A 9,616-nucleotide genomic window follows, 5' to 3' on the forward strand; every position below is an offset into this window, starting at 1 on the left:
AGGAGATGTCGTGCAGCAGGAATATTGCTCCGGATCAAACACGGTTCTTAAAAATATGAGTAAGGATAAACCAATCTTCCCTTTCTTCTGTCAGAAACTGCTCGTGCATTACACTGCGACTTGTAATGACAATTCCTCCTGCTTATTGCTCATGTTACAGTGGCACATTTACAATGCTGGGGAGAAAGTTGTGTTTGTGTAATCATTAAAAACTCTCCCTGTCTTCTCCCTCTTTGTGTGTGAAATGTTTAACAGATGGTTGTGAACTGTTTACTCTGGACTGATGACTGCCCCATTTGGACCACAGTCTTTATTTTTGAAAATGTCTATTTGGCTATTTTCTCTGGTGCATTTAAAAATAATGCCCCAGATAAGCTTTCCAGATGACTTTGGCATTGTATTTTATTTTGTTTTTGGCACTTGGGTAACTCAAAATCTTCTTATTTAAATCCAGCAAGCAATTTGGAGATTTTTTAAGTGCTGCTGATGGGGACAGGGGAATTGGATGGCTGAGATAATGAGTTGTAAACAGGAAAATGGCAAAAACTAGATAAGATCAGTGGCCCAGTGCCCTCTCTCTGACGGTGGTCAATACTAGATGTTTCAGTGGAAGTTGCAATAAAACCCATAACACACAATGATGAAATAAACTGTTCGCAGATGAAGTTTCTTACTGCCCCCCAGCAGTAAGTGATGGAACCTATGCCTTCAAGCATGAGCATTTAGACCCTTTATACATTAATATTTAGCCCATCTAATGTAACTCTGGGTTTTCTCATTACCTACATAAATGCTTGACCCTTGTTTCAAACCTACCAAGCTCTTAGATGCCATGTGGATCGTAGAATGAATATCCTGTGCTTTTGGAACACATCCGCTGCCCAGTGTCTGTGCCAACTAGCAGGCCTGCCAACAGGGGGAGCGCAAAGGGGGTAGTTGCCATGGGGCCCAACGACTCGAAGGGGCCCAGGTCTCCAGTTACTGCTGCAGTAGCAACAGTGGCAGCTGGAGCCCTGGGCCTTTTAAATCACTGCCAGAGCGTCACACCATGCACTCTGGGCAGCACTAAGGTCTGAGGGGGACACGCCACATTTCAGAGGGCTAGCTGACCTCAGCCCCGCCCGCTTTGGGAGCATGGTGATGATCCCCCACACACTTTGCCCAAGGGCCTGCACAGGCTGTTGGCTCTGCTGCAAACTATCTGTAGGGTAAATTGAGGCAGCCCTAAATGTGCTAGTAGGCCTCTAAACAGAATAACTCCATTCTAGGATTAAGGCCTGGGAACACCACAGTCAGGATAAGAGCTGCAGACAGTAGAACGACCCTGGGCACCATAGCAACCACGTTCTAAAACACTCGGACAGGGTCTCAGTTGGTAACGTAACACATTTTGCTTAAGATAACATTCATAAAATCTGCTTAAACTGTCTTGCTTCACTCCTAGATAATAAGCCTGAGAACCAAGTGCTGCACCAACTCAAGGCCATACCCGCCTCCTATAGCAACATCATCATCTATGCAGACTAAAATGTTATTACTGTTTTGCTGACATGTTTTGGCATTTGAACAATAACCACCTGTATATTAATTAACGAGCTGTTACTTTGCAATGGGCGGAGATATTATGTAATCTTTAGTAGTTCTATTGGCTTATGTGCTCATTTCGTCTTGCTGCTAGACCTATCAAATCACTTTTCCTCCGTCCACCTGCTGACTATATAACCTATTGTATAGTGTTAATTAACCAGTGTTCACCAGGGTAACCCCTGCGTGTCACTCCATCAGCTGGTGTAATAAATCCTCCGCTTGTTTTCACCTGCATCCAGAGTGTCCTGGCTTATTTCCAACAGTTTGGGGGCTCGTCCGGGATTCAGGCTTGTGAGCTGATCGGGAGCTGGAGACTGAAACCCAAGAGAGGTGAGTATATTCAATTTACCACCTCATTAGGTCTAGGGGTTGACGTCTCTGGTTTCCTTCAGACACATCCTGGTTCCGTTCCCATTGAGGCATGAGATACCTGGATGAGGGTGAACCAAGTATATGAGGCAGGCCTGAAAGAGGGAGGGAGGAACATCTAACCCCCCCACAGGGGACGAGCACAAGAGGGTTGTGTACTGTTAGAACTAAGGGGCTCGTTACGGAGAGACTGGATAAATCACCAGGGAGTGATTGAACCGTACGTTAAGCTCGGGATTGGCCGAGTACGCAAGGCGGCAGGCAGCACGAACTGGTGACCCACTCTCTCATTGCACGTAACATTGTAAGACCTGGCGGACGCCCCCCAACAGGCACTTAACGTACACACTCTCGCATAGTGCAAATCCCCGCCAGTAATTGTGAAAATACCAAGAGGCGCTACAAGAAGAAAAGACCGTACGGCATAAGCCCACACACGGAAGTTCGGGGGAAAAGGCTGATCCCTAAGAGTACGTCTAAAAGGCGAAGCTAAAGAGGGACAGTTAAGTCGTGTGTGGACTCCCCGAGGAGGTACCAAAAAGCAGAAGCAGGGAGGAAAGCTGCGCGCAGCCTCCGTAAGTCAGCCGGGTCGAGAGCAAGGTGCCCGAGCCCGAGCTGGAAGTAAGTTAGCCGGGTCGAGAGCAAGGTGCCCGAGCCCGAGCTAGAAGTTAAGCCCAGCCGGATTGGGAGCCAAAGCACCCAAGTCTAGGACTGGAAGAGAAAGAACCCAGCGCCTGTCCGGAGGGACTGGGAAGATCGGACGGTGAGCTGTAGCGGTTACAGCTTGAAAGTGTGATCCGCTGAACCTCTGCGTTCTCCGGACCACGTGTTGTGTGTTTGTATGTCATACCCTGTCATTATTTGTTCAATCCCAAGGAGTGCTCCTTTTCCTGCTAGAGATAATCCTATTTCTCCTACTGATAGTATGTTGAAAACCACATTTATAATCACTCATATGAATGAATGCAAATTGATGTATGAGGAGTGAATGCCGCTGACAAGGTCTTAAATGCAAGGGGAGGTCAGCCGAACCTCGAGACCGAGCGGATATGTGAGGGAGTGACGACTCCCCTTATTTCATAAGCTGCTAATAAGGTCTGACACTCTAGACGCAGCAGACCCCTTCTTTGGAGTGTGTAGATTTAGTTCCCTATAAGCCACTGAACAAACAAGGAGTGGACAAAATACTCCCCTGAATAACTAAAATGAATGGGGATTAGTTTAAGCATACCCCCACTGCAAAAAGGCACCCACTACATGTATGTGCATCATGGTCCAAGGACCTGTAAGCATTTAACAGATTAATAGAAAAAAAAAATTAAAGCCCTGAAGGATAAAATTGAAGCTCAAAAAAGCAAAAAGAAATCCTCCCTATGGTAAGAAATGTAACTTACAAGCAGCAGTGCCTCTGTGCCAAAAGAATGCACTGGGAGTGAGAGGAAAGGATTTCCCAGCTGGCGCACCCATATTAACTGTGCTGCCTCTCCCAAGCTTAGAGGGGGAATTTGACACATTACCCCTTTACTCCTCTCTATGCCCAGACCCATATGAGCTATACATCGTTATAGCTAGAGAGGAGGCATGAAAGATAACTAAAAAGGATCAGCTCTTCCCAATGGAAAAACAGGCTCTAGTAACAACTTTGCCCGATCCAAAGCAATTAAACTTAACAGCTGATGGGAAGTATTCCTCCAAATTCTCAAGGAAAGAATGCCTGCCAACCATCAAGCCATATTGACCCTAGGCATTTTGGTTAAAAACATATACACAAGACACAACGCAGGAGCAGAAAAGGGCTGCCAAGCAACTTCAGGAGATTCTCAAGCCTTTGTCAGTAAAGAGATAACTACAGCCCCTCTGGCTAGAATCGTAGGCAACCCAAGGTTGTTTCACACCGCATGAATGGGGGCCGTCCAGAGGAAAATAAAAACAAAACAAAAAAACAGTTAAAACCCTTCCCTCACACGTTGTTATAATTAGCTTGAGGGCATGGGAAAAAGTAACCTAAAGGCCACCCTAAAGTCAACCGGTAGAAATTAAATTTAAAGATGTAATCACCAGAAGCTAAATCTCCTTACAGAGCATGGGCAAGTGATCCACCCCAGAATCAGCAGCATAGATCAACTGCTGCAGCATGGATGTTATGAAAACCCTATATTGAGAAGTTTAAAATTAATAATAGCTGACTGCAATAATACACATTTAGATTTACATATTGAAAAGAATAAGGAGGTGTGGGGGCTAATTGGAAAGCCCACTCTCCTTACCAAATTAATATTGGATAAACTTGTGTCATTAGGAAAGGTCATTTAGCAGGAATCAGGATAAACCATAAGAAAGAAGAGGAAAAAAAAAAAAAAAGCATGTGAAAGGAGAAGGCAAAGAGTTTAGAGTCCTATGGGCATAGTAGAAAGTAAATAAGAAATTTGATTGATACTTAACTGGTTAACTGTATAGAAGAATGAAATCTATACATTCAATCCTTAAGGTTAAATTTACTCTTTAAGAAAACAAACCATTGTTTTAAAAATCCAAGCTCTGAAACTTCACTGTCTCTGTTCAAGGCTGAGTTGATAGCACTTTTTAGCTTGCTTTCAAATCCAAAGTTGTGTCTGCAAACTGCCTGTCTGTTCTAGAAAGGGGGGAGCACTGTCCCCCATAAGTAAGCCTGTAACATTGTATATGATTCTTTTCAGGAAAAGAAAACCTTTTGCTTGCTAAAATAGTAACTAGCAAGTGCCTTGTTCTAAGAAAAAGTTTCTGTGGCAGCAAATTATTTGAAGCTTCACACATTAAAGGAAAAAAGAGCCTGAACTGCAGTACAAGAGGGAAACTGAAGCATGTCATCTTTAACTTAATAATTGAACAATGAAGTAATTTACTCAAACCCTCTGAAGCTGGTGTGCAAAACAAAGCATACCATTAGGTAATAACAGGATAATAAAAATTAGGAAAGAACATCTGTAAAGAAAAAGTATTCTAAATATAATGCACTACCCCAATGTGGGTAGAAATATTTTCTTGTCTTTCAGATCATCAGAAAGCGCTGGTGCCAGCTGAAGAAAAACAACAACCAACAACAACAACAACAACAAAAAAACCATGGTTCTGTGTCATGACAAAATAAGTTTGTGTTCTGTCCAAGTTTGTCTTGTGCGTCTTAATTGTAATACGTATTGCAAATGTTGTGTGTAGGATATTGTTTTAATGAAAGGATAATTTGAGTAAAGCAGAAGCATTAATTTAAACCAACAAAATTAATAATTGGGCCCAATCAATTAGCAACTCTAAACTTAATCAATTAGCAACTTTAAAATTCAGTAAAAGGATAATAGTTTAGTAATTGTTTAAGCTAGGGGAATGTTAACAATGTCTCCACAGGTGAACAAAAAAAAAGGACTGGAAGGAAGCAAGGAGCGCATCACGTGAACAAAAGGACTGGGAGTGGGATACCAGCCCCTCCCCCACTGGATTGGTTTTGCTTTAATGGCTACATAAATAAAATATTTAGCTTCTGCAAATTTGCACACCAACCATAAAAGTGGTTTGGCCAGAGATAATAAGAAATCTATAAGTAACAACACGGGCAAGTGGGACATCAGCATATTTAAGTAAAGATGCCCACAACAATGAAGAAACTAATAACCTCACCATTGTAATAACAGCTACTTGCCCTGCCACTCATTAGTGCCTGATGCCTCAAAAGGCCTCAAGAATTATGAAATTGCATGGGTTCCTATTAACAATTAAACATCTGTGAACCATGCTTGGTCTTATAAGAGAAACAGTGACTCTAGTCAATGTAACGTCTTTCAAGTCACATACATAGAACAAATACACACTACTAGCAATAGGGAATACACGGCCTTGGGCCTCCCCTCATTCACACGTAATTATTTGTTTATTGTAACAACATGAACACTACAAGGACAAAGAATACACGGTCCTCTGAGTTAAAGTTTGTATGGAATATTGTGGGAAAGAAGCTAAACACTAACATCAGGCCACTGAAGTTAAACCTACTGACTCCCACTGGAGCTTACCACTTAAAGCCCAATCAAAGGTAACCCCTAAGGCATGGCTGTCACTTGTTAAACAAGGGCCATTGCTAAATTGCCCTAATTTAAGTTTTATTAACCAAGTCCTTGAGGACAAAATAGAGCCTCCCAATTGTGCATCATTCCCAGAACAGACCCGTCCCAGAACTAAAACAACTGTCACTGGTCCTTACCTCGGTGATGTTCCACACTGGTATAGACCAGCTGTGTGCTAGACTGGCTAATCGAATTGGCAAGTGCCTAATTAGGCAATGACGGGGCTTAGCAGATACCATCGCAGATTGGTTTGGGCCTGGAAACTCTGTCAGTAGCACTTATGTCCAGGCTGGTAGATGCAGTAATATCCAGTGCTTGTAAAGGCCTAAACACCAGCCAAGCTAATCAAGTGAACCTAAATAGTTTGAAGGATCTGTCCAGCTCTGTGTCCACTTCACTAAACCTAACCAGATATTTGAACCAGAGACTAATTAAATTGTTAATTAATCAAACTAAATTAAAGAAATTAAAAGGCCAGTATTGAAGAACAGGGTAAGCTTTAGCCACTACCACCCAGCCCTTATAGAAGTGGTAAGTCCCCATCTTCCCTGTGCCTATCCATGAGAGTGGGGAAGTAGAGAATTATTGAGGACCCAAAGGCTCATCTAGACAGGCCATAGTATAACCGTTTGTTTTGGCCCCTCTAGGGGTTCCTCACTCACAATGATCAGAATGGTAACCTCCCTGCCTGTACCAAAGCAAGAGCATATAGATAGAGTAGAGAGCATTGCTTATTCTGAAGGTGTAGAAGCCTCCCTGTATCCAGGGATTATCGCACCCACTTTGATAAAAAATTTTATGTACCTGCCCATTTAACAACATGACGAATCTGCCTAGGTTTAATGTGGTTCTCACAGAAAAACAAATAAACATCAAGCTGGTCCAAATAAACGGTACCTACTGGTGTTTGACTACCCAGACAGATCACTCCATCCTGCCCCTCTACATATCCGTCTGTGTGCATAACAGTCCCCCACCGGGCGATCCTGACCGTTGATGGAATGCGGCTCTATCGCACTTCGGGAGTGATGGGTAACTTAACATGAGATCTTGAGTGGCACAGCGGAAGTGAGTACCAAGAGGAGGGTTTACTGGCCCTGCAGGCAAAGATCAAGGAGTTGGTGGCCAATGCCCAAAGATATCTCGGGGCTGGCCGTCTGAGGTACACACAGATAGGGAAACACCGTGGACCATGCCAAACACCTACCTCTGAGGCACTCGACCAGGCAGTAAAGGTCAAACCTAAATCATGGGCAGCGCCTTCACCGGCGAAGAAATACCCTGGGGGTGGATTTAGGTAGTGTTTTGCCAAATTATGTGGGGAGTTTCAATCATAACATTCATACTGGTACTGGTATTGTGCCGTCGCTTCCAGCGTAAAATGAACACCCTGAAATTACTGTATTTGACCTGGCGGGTCAGAGAACCCTAAGGTCAAAAGGAGGGAACTGTAGGGTAAATTGAGGCAGCCCTAAATGTGCTAGTAGGCCTCTAAACAGAATAACTCCATTCTAGGATTAAGGCCTGGGAACACCACAGTCAGGATAAGAGCTGCAGACAGTAGAACGACCCTGGGCACCATAGCAACCACGTTCTAAAACACTCGGACAGGGTCTCAGTTGGTAACGTAACACATTTTGCTTAAGATAACATTCATAAAATCTGCTTAAACTGTCTTGCTTCACTCCTAGATAATAAGCCTGAGAACCAAGTGCTGCACCAACTCAAGGCCATACCCGCCTCCTATAGCAACATCATCATCTATGCAGACTAAAATGTTATTACTGTTTTGCTGACATGTTTTGGCATTTGAACAATAACCACCTGTATATTAATTAACGAGCTGTTACTTTGCAATGGGCGGAGATATTATGTAATCTTTAGTAGTTCTATTGGCTTATGTGCTCATTTCGTCTTGCTGCTAGACCTATCAAATCACTTTTCCTCCGTCCACCTGCTGACTATATAACCTATTGTATAGTGTTAATTAACCAGTGTTCACCAGGGTAACCCCTGCGTGTCACTCCATCAGCTGGTGTAATAAATCCTCCGCTTGTTTTCACCTGCATCCAGAGTGTCCTGGCTTATTTCCAACAGTTTGGGGGCTCGTCCGGGATACAGGCTTGTGAGCTGATCGGGAGTATCCATGCCAGCATACTCAGTAAATAGGAATCCTCTCCAGCCATGGAATCTCAGCAGGAGTCATTCCACAGCTCTGGGAAAGTGAAATTGCACTCCTTTCTGACTTTGGGACTAGTCGTGGAAGCTCCCAAAAGGTCACTTCTGTTCAGCTGGCCACTCCAGAATTGAAATACTTATTTGAAATGTATCGGCACCATTTGGGTTTGCCAATGTGTTCTGGAAATCTCATAAGAACAGACTTTCTTCGTCTGGAAATCTATAATATATTATGCTTACAGCTGGCCCAGAAATACCAGGACAACAACTTCTCTGAGGGTGTGTCTAGACTACATGCCTCCTTCGACGGAGGCATGTAGATTAGCCAGATCGGAAGAGGGAAATGAAGCCGCGATTAAAATAATCGCGGCTTCATTTAAATTTAAATGGCTGCCCCGATCTGCCGATCAGCTGTTTGTCGGCAGATCGGGGGAGTCTGGACGCGATGCCCCGACAAAGAAGCCTTTCTTCATCGACACAGGTAAGCCTCGTGAAACCAGGCTTACCTGTGTCGATGAAGAAAGGCTTCTTTGTCGGGGCATCGCGTCCAGACTCTCCCGATCTGCCGACAAACAGCTGATCGGCAGATCGGGGCAGCCATTTAAATTTAAATGAAGCCGCGATTATTTTAATCGCGGCTTCATTTCCCTCTTCCGATCTGGCTAATCTACATGCCTCCGTCGAAGGAGGCATGTAGTCTAGACACACCCTGACTGAGCATAAGGCCAGCTATGTGAACCAAAAATAACCATTTTTGGGAAATCCACCATCCTAGGTAAAGTGACCCTCTCACTGCCATTAAAGTCAATGGGACACTTTCCATAGGCTTCTCCAGAGTTGGATTATGCCGTAATTTAGCAACCACAGACTGGTATGACCATTGAATCGCTCGGTGCCTCAGTTTCCATACCTGTAGTAATGCCTAATTAATCCAGACTTGGAAAGTGTTTTGACATGTCTGGTACCATTATCAGGCATTTGAGAGTTTTCCCTGCATTATAGTGGCAGACTGTGGTGACATTCCACTCTCCTTCAGGGCACGTCTCCACCTTGAAATAGCTTATGAATATTAAATACTCTCTATACTACAGAGGCTACACTGGCATGACTATTTAGCATAGATATGCCATTTTACATCATTCAAAGGTATAGGTGCAGAAGATGTTTTACCGTCACTGTAAGAATGACGTGAACAGCTACATCAACTTCCCACCACTGCCATGCTCTCTCCCCCCACATGGCACCGGTTCCTCAAGGGACCTGGTCTTGAGGGTTACTGGAGGCGGGGCTAGCCTGGGGCAGCAGCAGTGGTTGGTAGAGTCCTGAGGGGATACAAAATGTGTATCCTCTTCTGTATCCACAAAAATGAGCCGTGGATATCTACATGC

The 9,616-nt window shown here is 44.0% G+C and overlaps 1 long non-coding RNA gene across 1 annotated transcript; it reads left to right on the plus strand.

Annotated features, from left to right (window-relative positions):
- Positions 1-1,207: 1,207 nt before the first annotated feature.
- LOC142826423 (uncharacterized) lies at positions 1,208-8,118 on the plus strand. The gene is made up of 2 exons (XR_016349956.1): positions 1,208-1,917; positions 4,653-8,118. It is a non-coding gene; the product is annotated as an uncharacterized LOC142826423 (long non-coding RNA).
- Positions 8,119-9,616: the final 1,498 nt, after the last annotated feature.

This window comes from Pelodiscus sinensis, chromosome 6 (genome assembly GCF_052426305.1).
Source record: "Pelodiscus sinensis isolate ZL-2025 chromosome 6, ASM5242630v1, whole genome shotgun sequence".
In the NCBI taxonomy this organism is placed as follows: domain Eukaryota; kingdom Metazoa; phylum Chordata; order Testudines; family Trionychidae; genus Pelodiscus; species Pelodiscus sinensis.